Raw genomic sequence first — 11,535 nt, 5'->3', positions numbered from 1 at the left:
TTTTGCCTTTGTGGATGTATCTTGCAAGAAGTTACTGTGGCCAAGTTCAAAAATGGTGTTGCCTGTGTTCTCCTCTAGGATTTTGATGGAATCTTGTCTCACATATAGATCTTTCATCTATTTTGAGTTTATCTTTGTTTATGGTGAAAGAGCGTGGTCTAGTTTCATTCTTCTGCATGTGGATGTCCAATTTTCCCAGCACCATTTATTGAAGAGACTGTCTTTCTTCCAATGGATAGTCTTTCCTCCTTTATTGAAAATTAGTCGACCATAAAGTTGAGGGTCCACTTCTGGGTTCTCTATTCTGTTCCATTGATCTATGTGTCTGTTTTTGTGCCAGTACCACACTGTCTTGAGGACCACAGCTTTGTAGTACAACCTCAAATCTGGCATTGTGATGCCCCCAGATATGGTTTTCTTTTTTAAAATTCCCCTGGCTATTCGGGGTCTTTTCTGTTTCCACACAAATCTTAAAATAATTTGTTCTAACTCTCTGAAGAATGTCCATGGTATTTTGATAGGGATTGCATTAAACGTGTAAATTGCCCTGGGTAACACTGACATTTTCACAATATTAATTCTGCCAATCCATGAGCATGGAATATTTTTCCATCTCTTTGTGTCTTCCTCAATTTCTTTCAGAAGTGTTCTATAGTTTTTAGGGTATAGATCCTTTACCTCTTTGGTTTGGTTTATTCCTAGGTATCTTATGCTTTTGGGTGCAATTGTAAATGGGATTGACTCCTTAATTTCTCTTTCTTCAGTCTCATTGTTAGTGTATAGAAATGCCATTGATTTCTGGGCATCGATTTTGTATCCTGCCACGCTACCAAATTGCTGTATGAGTTCTAGCAATCTCGGGGTGGAGGCTTTTGGGTTATCTATGTAGACTATCATGTGATCGGCGAAGAGGGAGAGTTTGACTTCTTCTTTGTCAATTTGAATACCCTTAATGTCTTTTTGTTGTCTGATTGCTGAGGCGAGGACTTCCAGTACTATGTTGAATAGCAGTGGTGAGAGTGGACATCCCTGTCTTGTTCCTGATCTTAGGGGAAAGGCTCCCCGTGCTTCCCCATTGAGAATGATATTTGCTGTGGGCTTTTCGTAGATGGCTTTTAAGATGTCGAGGAAAGTTCCCTCTATCCCAACACTCTGAAGTGTTTTCATCAGGAATGGATGCTGTATTTTGTCAAATGCTTTCTCTGCATTTAATGAGAGGATCATATGGTTCTTGTTTTTTCTCTTGCTGAAAGGATCAATCACATTGATTGTTTTACGAGTGTTGAACCAGCCTTGTGTCCCAGGGATAAATCCTACTTGGTCATGGTGAATAATTTTCTTAATGTGTTGTTGGATCCTATTGGCTAGTATCTTGTTGAGAATGTTTGCATCCATGTTCATCAGGGATATTGGTCTGTAATTCTCCTTTTTGGTGGGGTCTTTGTCTGGTTTCGGAATTAAGGTGATGATGGCCTCATAGAACTAATTTGGAAGTACTGCATCTCTTTCTATCTTTCCAAACAGCTTTAGTAAAATAGGTATGGTTTCTTCTTTAAACGTTTGATAGAATTCCCCTGGGAAGCCATCTGGCCCTGGACTCTTGTGTCTTGGGAGGTTTTTGATGACTGCTTCAATTTCCTCCCTGGTTATTGGCCTGTTCAGGTTTTCTATTTCTTCCTGTTCCAGTTTTGGTAGTTTGTGGCTTTCCAGGAATGTGTTCATTTCTTCTAGATTGCGTAATTTATTGGCGTAGAGCTGTTCATAATATGTTTTTAAAATCGTTTGTATTTCCTTGGTGTTGGTAGTGATCTCTCCTTTCTCATTCATGATTTTATTAATTTGAGTCTTCTCTCTCTTTTTTTTAATAAGGCTGGCTAATGGTTTATCTATCTTATTAATTCTTTCAAAGAACCAACTCCTGGTTTTGTTAATCTGTTCCATAGCTCTTCTGGTCTTGATTTCGTTGAGTTCTGCTCGAGTCTTTATTAACTCTCTTCTTCTGCTGGGTGTAGGATCTATTTGCTGTCTTTTCTCTAGCTCCTTTAGGTGTAAGGTTAGCTTTTGTATTTGAATTCTTTCCAGTTTTTGGATGGCTGGTTGTATTGAGATGTATTTCCCCCCTCAGGACTGCTTTTGCTATATCCCAAAGATTTTGAACGGTTGTATCTTCATTCTCATTAGTTTCCATGAATCTTTTTAATTCTTCCTGAATTTCCTGGTTGACCCTTTCATCTTTTAGCAGGATGGTCCTCAACCTCTCCGTGTTTCAAGTCCTTCCAAACTTCTTGTTGTGATTTAGTTCTTATTTCAAGGCATTATGATCTGATAATATGCTGGGGACAATCCCAATCTTTTGGTATCAGTTCAGACCCGATTTGAGACCCAGTATGTGGTCTATTCTGGAGAAAGTTCCACGTGCACTTAAGAAGAATGTGTATTCAGTTGAGTTGGATGTAAAGTTCTGTAAATATCTGTGAAATCCATATGGTCCACTGTATCATTTAAAGCTCTTGTTTCTTTGGAGATGCTGTGTTTAGAAGACCTATGGAGTATAGATAGAGCTAGATTCAAGTCACCAAGTATAAGTGTATTATTATCTAAGTATTTCTTCACTTTGTTTATTAGCTGATTGATATACTTGGGAGCTCCCACATTCAGGGCATATATATTGAGGTTTGTTAAGTCCTCTTGTTGGATAGATCCTTTAAGGATGATACAGTGTCCCTCTTCATCTCTCACTACAGTCTTCGGTGTAAATTTTAGTTTATCTGCTATAAGGAGGCTACCCCTGCTTTCTTTTGAGGACCCTTTAAATGGTAAATGGTTCTCCAACCTTTTATTTTCAGGCTGTAGGTGTCCTTCTGTCTAAAATGAGTCTCTTGTAGACAGCAAATAGATGGGTCCTGCTTTTTTATCCAGTCTGAAACCCTGCGCCTTTTGATGGGGTCATTAAGCCCGTTCACGTTCAGAGTTACTATTGAACGATATGAGTTTAGTGTCATCATGATATCTATTCAGTCCTTGTTTTTGTGGATTTTTCCACTGGACTTCTTCCTAAAGGGGAATTTTAAGAGTCCTCCTTAAAATTTCTTGCAGAGGTGGTTTGCAGGTCACATATTCTTTCAGTTCCTGCCTGTCTTGGAAGCTCTTTATCTCTCCTTCAATTCTGAATGAGAGATTTGCTGGATAAAGTATTCTTGGTTGCATGTTTTTCTCATTTAGGACCCTGAATATATCCTGCCATCCCTTTCTGTCCTGCCAGGTCTCTGTGGAGAGGTCTCTGTTACCCTCATACTTCCCCCTTATAAAATTCAGGGATTTATTGTCTCCTGCTGCTTTAAGGATCTTCTCTTTATCTTTGGAATTTGCAATCTTAACTATTAAATGTCGAGGTGTTGAACGGTTTTATTGATTTTAGGGGGGGATCTCTCTTTTCCTGGATCTGAATGCCTGTTTCCCTTCGGAGATTAGGAAAGTTTTCAGCTAGGATTTGTTCAAATACATATTCTGGACCTCTGTCCCTTTCGGTGCCCTCGGGAACCCCAATTAAACGTAGATTTTTCTTCCTCAGGCTGTCGTTTATTTCCCTTAATCTATCCTCATGGTGTTTTAATTGTTTGTCTCTGTTTTCCTCAGTTTCCCTCTTTGCCATTCACTTGTCTTCTATGTCACTCACTCGTTCTTCCACCTCATTAACCCTCATCGTTAGGACTTCTAGTTTGGATTGCATCTCATTCAATTGATTTTTCATTTCTGCCTGATTAGATCTAAATTCTGCAGTCATGAAGTCTCTTGAGTCCTTTATGCTTTTTTCTAGAGCCACCAGTAGCTTTATAATAGTGCTTCTGAATTGGCTTTCTGACATTGAATTGTAATCCAGATTTTGTAACTCTGTGGGAGAGAGGACTGTTTCTGATTCTTTCTTTTGAGGTGATTTTTTTCCTTCTAGTCATTTTGCTCAGTGCAGAGTGGCCAAAAACAAGTTGTATTGGGAATAGGAGAAAAAGAGAGGAGAGAAAGAAGGAAAGAGAAGAGAAAAAGAAAAAAGCAAGAAAAAAAGAGAAGAAAAAGAAAGAAAGAAGAAGCAAACAAATCAAAAAGCAAAAAACAAAACAAAACAAAACAAAAAACATAAAACCACTGGCCATTATCTTCTAATTCTGTATACTTTAAGTCCCTTGACTTCCTCTGGCACTTGTCTGTCTAGTTGGTCTTCTGGGGGAGGGGCCTGTTGTGCTGATTTTCAGGTGTTAGCACTTGGGGGAGCTGCTCTGCCCCCTGCCTGGTGCAGGGCTCAGTGGGGTTTGTTTACCGTGTGAGGCCCTTAACTTGTAAATTAATCACAAGAAAACATCTGGAAAGAATATAAACACATGGAGGCTAAATAGCGTGCTACTAAAGAATGAATGGATCAACCAAGAAGTCAAAAGGATTGAAAAAAAAATACAGGGATACAAATGACAATGAAGACACAGTGGTCCAAAATCTTGGGATGTGGCTAAAGCTGTTCCAAGAAGGGAGATTATAGCAATAGAGGCCTACCTCAAGAAGAAAAATCTCAAACAACCTAACTTTACACTTACAGGATTTAGAAAGAGAACAATCAAAGTGCACAGGCAGTACAGGGAAGGAAATAATAAAGATTAGAGCAGAAATAAGTGAAATTGAAACTTAGAAAAAAAAAAGCAGATCAATGAACACAGGAACTAGTTCTTTAAAAAATAAACAAAATTTGTTAAACTTTTTCCCAAACTCATCAAAAAGAGAGAGGAATCAAACAAATTAAACAATATTTGAAGTAGGAGAAGTAATAACTGATACCATAGGAGTACAATGGATTATAAGTATGTATTATGAAAAATTATATGTCAACAAATTGGACAATCTAGAAGAAATGAATACATTTCTAGAAAAATATAACCGTCTAAAATTGAAGCAGGATGAAATAGAAAATTTGAATAGAAAATTTGCTGATCACTAGCAATGAAATTAAATCAATATTCAAAAAATTCCCAACAAATAAAATTCCAAGACCAGATGGCTTTACAGGTAAATTCTACCAAACATTTTTTAAAAACATTTTAAATTTCTTCAAAATGGAAAATTGAAAATCTTAAAAGAAAGTGTTGGCAACAAATTAGGGCCAAGGGCTGTGACCTTAAAAGACACATGTATGTGTATGTATTTATGAAGACCCTAATCAAAAAGTGATCGAAATACATTAACCAGCAAATTACAGAGGAAATAAGAAATGCAGATGGGTAATAAATACAAAACAAGGGTCAAATCCAGTAATAGTGAAGATGAAATGACATAAAATTTTTCACTTGTCAAGTCACTGAAAACTTCAAGGCAGTAAGAGGTCTTCTTATGAGAGACTGGTAACAGGGGTCATTGTGCTTTCTGCTTGTGGAAATGTACATTGGCATTCACTGATCTGAGAAGTGTTTGGACAAGATCTATCTAAGCCTCTGGCAGCACCTCCCTGTGAAATAATCAGCAAGATGGAATAAAGGGAATGTTCAGGGATATTTACTACAATCTTGAAATGAGCAAAAAACAGGCAACCTTTTGCTTTGATAGTAAAAGATATTTTAAATAAAGCTTTGCAATCATATGCTGAGTTAAAAAGTGATCATAAATTATTTCTCCTCGAAAATATTAGTAAGTGCCTCCTTGTGATCAGGGGGCTGACCTGCAGCTGCAGTCTTACTGTAAAGTCACTTTCCTATGGTCGTCATGTAAACACATCGTTCCTTGCGAACACACAAATCTCTAACAGCTGTGGGGAAGCTCACTGGAAAAAGCCTGTCCGTAAATATTTTTTTAAAATTGGAGTTCAATTTGCCAACATATAGCATAACACCCAGTGCTCATCCCACCAAGTACCCCCCCCATGCCCATCACCCAGTCACCCCAACCCCCTGCCCACCTCCCTTTCCACTACCCATTGTTCGTTTCCCAGAGTTAGGTGTCTCTCATGTTTTGTCAACCCTCACTGTTATTTTCATTCATTTTCTCTCCTTTCCCTTTATTCCCTTTCACTAATTCTCATATTCCCCAAATAAATGAGACCATTTAATGTTTGTCCTTCTCTGATTGACTTATTTCACTTAACATAATACCCTCCATTTCCATCCACGTCTACCAAACATTTGCAGAAGAGTTAATAACTATTCCTGAAGTATTCCAAAAAAATATAAGAGGAAAGAAAGCTTCCAAGTTTATTCTATGAGGCCAGCTTTACCCTGATTCCAAAACCAGATAGACACTAGCAAAAAAACCCCCAAATCTATAGTCCAATATCTCTGATGAACATAGATGCAAAAATCCTCATCAAAATATTATCGAATGGAATCTAACAAGACATTAAAAAAAACAGTCATCAAAATCAAGTGGCAGGAAAAGTACTTTCCTTTATTCCAGGAAAGTAAGGGTAGTTCATTATTTGCAAATAAATCAAACTGATAGATCACGTTAACAAAAGAAGGATAAATACCACATAATCTTCTCAATAGATACAGAAAAAGCATTTCACAACATACAACATTCGTTCATGATAAAAACTCTCAACAAAGTGGGTTTAGAGGTAACATACTTCAACATAATAAAGGCCATATATGAAAACCCACAGCTGAGAGAGTAGACCATAACTTCTAAGATCAAAGGCAAGAAAAGGATGTTTACTCTCCCCGCATTTATTCAACACAGTAACCTGCAAGTCTTAAGTGCAGTAATCAGACAAGTATAAGAAATAAAGGCACCCAAATTGGTAAGGAAGATGCAAAGCTTTCACTATTCATTGATGACATAATACTATATATAGAGAAAATCCTATAGACTCCACCAAAATAACTAGTAGAACAAATTAATTCAGTAATATCGCAGAAGACAATTAATATGCAGAAATGTGTTGTATTTCTGTAAACTTATAATGACATAGCAGAAACAGAAATTAAGAAAATAATCTCTTATTATTGCACCCAAAATAATAAAATACTTAAGAATTAACTTAACCAAGGTAGTGAAGAGCCTGTGCATTGTAAACTATAAGTCATTGATAAAAGTAATTACAGATTATACAAAAGAAAAGATATTCCATGCTCATTACTTGGGAGAACAAATACTGTTAAATTATCCATACTATCTAACATGATTTATAGATTCAATTCAAACCCTATCAAAATACCAGGAACATTTTTCATAGACCTAGAGCCAATAATTGTAAAATTTGTGTGGAAGCACAAAAGACCTCAAATAACCAAGGCAGTCTTGAGAAACACAAAGCTGGAAGTATCAAGATAAAAAATTCAAGGTATACTATTATGCTGTAGTAATCAAAGCAGTATGGTACTGACAAAAATAGATACATAGAACAATGGAACAGAATACAATCCAGAAATAAATCAATGTTTTTATGGTCTACTAATCTAAAACAAACAGGCAAGAATATCCAATAGGAAAAAAGACAATCTCTTCAATAAATGGTTTTGGGAAAACTGGACAGCTACATGCAGAAGAATGAAACTGGATCACTTTTTTATATCATACATAAAAATAAACTCAAAATGGACAAAAGTCCTAAATATGAGACCTGAAACAATAAAAATCCTAGAAGAAAACATAGGCAGCAATTTTTTTCACATTGGCTGCAGAAAAATTTTTCTACATATGTGTCCCCTAGCAAAGGTTACAGACGCAAAATTAAACTATTAGGATTACACCAAAAGCCAAACTTTTGCACAGTGAATGAAACCAATGACAAAATGAAAAGGCAATCTACTGAATGGCAGAAGATATTTGCCAGTGATATATCTGATATGGGGTTAATATTAAAAAATTTAAAGAACATATACAACTCAACACCAAAAAGTTCCTAAATTAAAAAATTGGCAGAGGATCTGAATAGACATTTTTCCAAAGAACACATGCAGATGGCCAACAGACACATGGAAAGATGCTCAATATCACTAATCAGCAGGGAAATGCAAATATAACCAAAATGAGATTTCCTTTTATGTCTGTGATAATGGCTGAAATTAAAAAAAACAACAAGAAATAACAAATGTTGGTAAGGATATGGAGAAAAGAGAACTTTCATGAACTTTTAGTGGGAATGTAAATTGGTGCATGCTCTGTGGAAAACAGTACATAGGTTCCTCAAAATTTTTTAAATTGAATTATGAATTATCTATTAATTCCACTATTAGGTATTTGCCCACAAGAAACAAAAGCACTAATTCAAAAAGTTATATGCCCTTATGTTTATTGCAGCATTATTTGTAATAGCCAAAACATGGATGCAATCAAAATTTCTATTGATAGCTGAATGGATAAATATTACTCAGCCTCAAAAATGAATGGAATTTTGCCAGTTGCAACAATAAGTATGGACCTAGAGAGTATATGTTAAGTGAAATAAATCAGTCAGAAAAAATTTAAAAAATTAAAATACCATATAATTTCACTCATGTGGAATTCAGGAAGCAAAACAAAGAAAGAGACAAACAAGGAAACAAACTCTTTAATATGGACAATTAGTGGTTGTCAGAGAGGTGGATGGGGAATGGGTGAAACATAAACAGCATTAAGAATACAGTTACCTTGATGAGCACAAAGAAAGGTATAGAACTGTTGAATTATATTGCATACTTGAAACATAACACTGTTAAGTATGCTTGAAAAAATAATTATTGATGTGTAATGACAGTATTACCACTTTGTTCATTTTTTATGGAGTTTTGTACATTCGTTGTTCCTTGATTCTTAGTTTTTTTTTTTTTTGCCATTTGAAGACTTTTGGCATCAGTATATTTCTTTTTTTTTTATTTTTTTTATTTTTTATTTTTTATTTTTTTTATTTTTATTTATTTTTATTTATTTTATTTTATTTTATTTTTTTTAAGTATATTTCTTTTTTATGTTCTTTTGTGTATTTTGCCATAGATTTTTGTCTTGCGGTTATCATAAGGCTTACATAAAATATATTAAAATTATACCACCCTATTTAAAATTGATCATTTAATTTTAATAGCACTCCTAAACTTTACACTTTTCTTGCTTACATTTTTTAGGTCATTGATGTAATAGTTTATGTATTTTTTTCTATTGTGTACCCAATAACACATTATTGTAGTTACTATGTTTTTAACTTTCAAACTAGAATTATAAGTGAATTACATAACTACCATATTATAGAATCTAACATTGATTATATGTTTATCATTTTTTTCACTACCCTCTTATGTTTTTATGATTGTTAATAAGCATTCTTTTAATTCCACTCAAAGAACTACCTTTAGCATTTCTTTTAGGCAAGTCTAATGGCAATTAACTTCCTCAGCTCATGTTTATTTATGAAAGTATCTCTTTTTCATTTCTGAATATAGAATTTTTGGTTGACTATCCCCATGCTGATATATTGAATATATCATCCATTCTCTCCTGGCCTAGAACATTCCTGTTGAGAAATCTCCCTATAATCTTATAGGAGTACGCTGATATGTAGCTTTTCCTTTGCTTCTTTCAAAAATTCTGTCTTTCACTTTTGCCAATGTAATTATAATGTTTTTCAGTGTAGCCCTATTCAGGTTCAACCTATTTGGGATCTTTTTGGCCTCAAGAATCTGGATGTCCATTTCTCTCCCCAGGTTTTTGGCAGTTTCCAGCCACTATTGCTTTAAATATTCTGTCTCTTTTTCTTTTTATATCCTCTGGAATTTCCCTAATGCAGATATTGTTTCTATTGATGGCATCCTATAGATTCTGTAGCCTTTCCTCACTCTTTGTTATTCTTTTGTCTCTTTGCTCTTCTGACCAAATAATTTCAAATATTCTGTCTTGTTAAGTCAGTGATTCTTTCTTCTGCATGTTTGAGTCTGCTTTGAAGCTCTGTTGAATTTTTCAGTTTTGTCATTGTATTTCAGCTCCAGGATTTCTATTTTAATGATGTCTATTTCTTGTTAAACTTGTTTCATTCATGTTTTCCCAATATTGTTCAGTTGTGTGTCTGTTTTGTTGTAGTCCACTAACCTTTAAAAGATTTATTATGAATTCTTTGTGTGACAGCTTATTAAGCTCCACTCACCATGTTAGTTATTAGAACTTCATTAGTTTCCTTTGGTTCTGTCATATTTTCTGGTCAGACTGTTCCACTCTACTTTTTACCGCAGATAAGAAAAACTGCTGATTGGGAGTACTACATGTGTGCTTCAAGTATGAACTTGCATTGGTTGTTGCAAATCCTTCTTCCCTTCTCCATCACAACCAGATTTCTAGTGGATAAGCTCTACATATTCCTCCATGATCCCTGTGAGACAAGGCCAGACTGGGGACTCCTAAGAAGTGACCCACAATTCTAGGGATGCTAAATATCTTTCTCTGGGGCTCTCTTTTCCCACTGGAGAAAGTCTAGGCTCCAGAGAGACTTCTCAGTGTGGTGCTGTGCCAGTATGGGGGAGGCGTAGCAGTTAGCATGTAGCCATTTCTCTTAATCTGTGGACTGTCTTGGTCTCTGTAGTGCAGGGAGTGCTTCAGCTTCACTCCATGTTCTATAATTTTTCAGGGGTGTCTTTTCCATAAATAGGTGTTAGCTGTTCTTGTGTGGGGAGGTGAACCTGGGGACAATCTATGTCAGCGATATCACTCCTTTTTTCCGTAGTTTTAAGTCTCATAGAGAGGTGCCTTTAGTATGCAATTCTGTAGTTTTTTCATGTAGTACACCAAACAAGTAGGCTATTGTCAATATTCCAAAGTCACTAAAAATATGACAAACTTCATCTGGGGAAGTATTACCCAAACCTATGAAAATGCCTTGTGTTCTGGACACCGAGGAGAGTGACCACCATCTGCCTTCAATTCTGCTAAGCTGGAAGTGAGATTAAACATATGCAGCATCCCAGTGAACACCATCAGGTTTCAGCTTACCCAAACCATCAATTAACCAGGCCCAGGTATTTATTTGAACCTCTAAACGAGTCAAGGGCTCATTTAGCCAGTGTACTTTAGGTGGCAGAATGGTTAATAGAGTTTCTTGGAAAAGTATAACACCCATTTCTTCATGTAAAGCCTATATGCCACTAGGGTGAAGCCAGGTAACTTTTTTAAAGGATTTTATTTATTTGAGAGAGAGAGAGAGAGAGAGAGAGAGAGATAGAGAGAGAGAGAGAGAGAGACAGAGAGAGGAGAAATCCCAAGCGAGGGTAGGGGCAAAGGGAGAGGGAGAAGCAGACTCTCCACTGAGCAGGGAACCCGATACCAAGACCCTGGGATCATGACCTGAGCCAAAGTCAGATGCTTAACTGAGTGAGCCACCCAGATGTCCCCAGATAACCTTTTAAGCATATAATTTACCTTTCACGAACAAGGTTTGAACTTTTCCCACCGTTATAGGTGTTAAGTTGGAATTGGCCATCAAAAAAGGAAGCAGGCTAGAGAGACACAAGGCCTCTATAGTTCTGGTGTTCAGTTTGGAAAAGATTCTAGTAGCAAACTAATAGTTGCTTTTCAAAAGGGACGTATCTAACACTCATGTCA

Source organism: Vulpes vulpes, unplaced genomic scaffold, assembly GCF_048418805.1.
Source record: "Vulpes vulpes isolate BD-2025 unplaced genomic scaffold, VulVul3 u000000669, whole genome shotgun sequence".
Classification (NCBI taxonomy): domain Eukaryota; kingdom Metazoa; phylum Chordata; class Mammalia; order Carnivora; family Canidae; genus Vulpes; species Vulpes vulpes.
Note: the sequence above shows the minus strand (reverse complement) of the source record.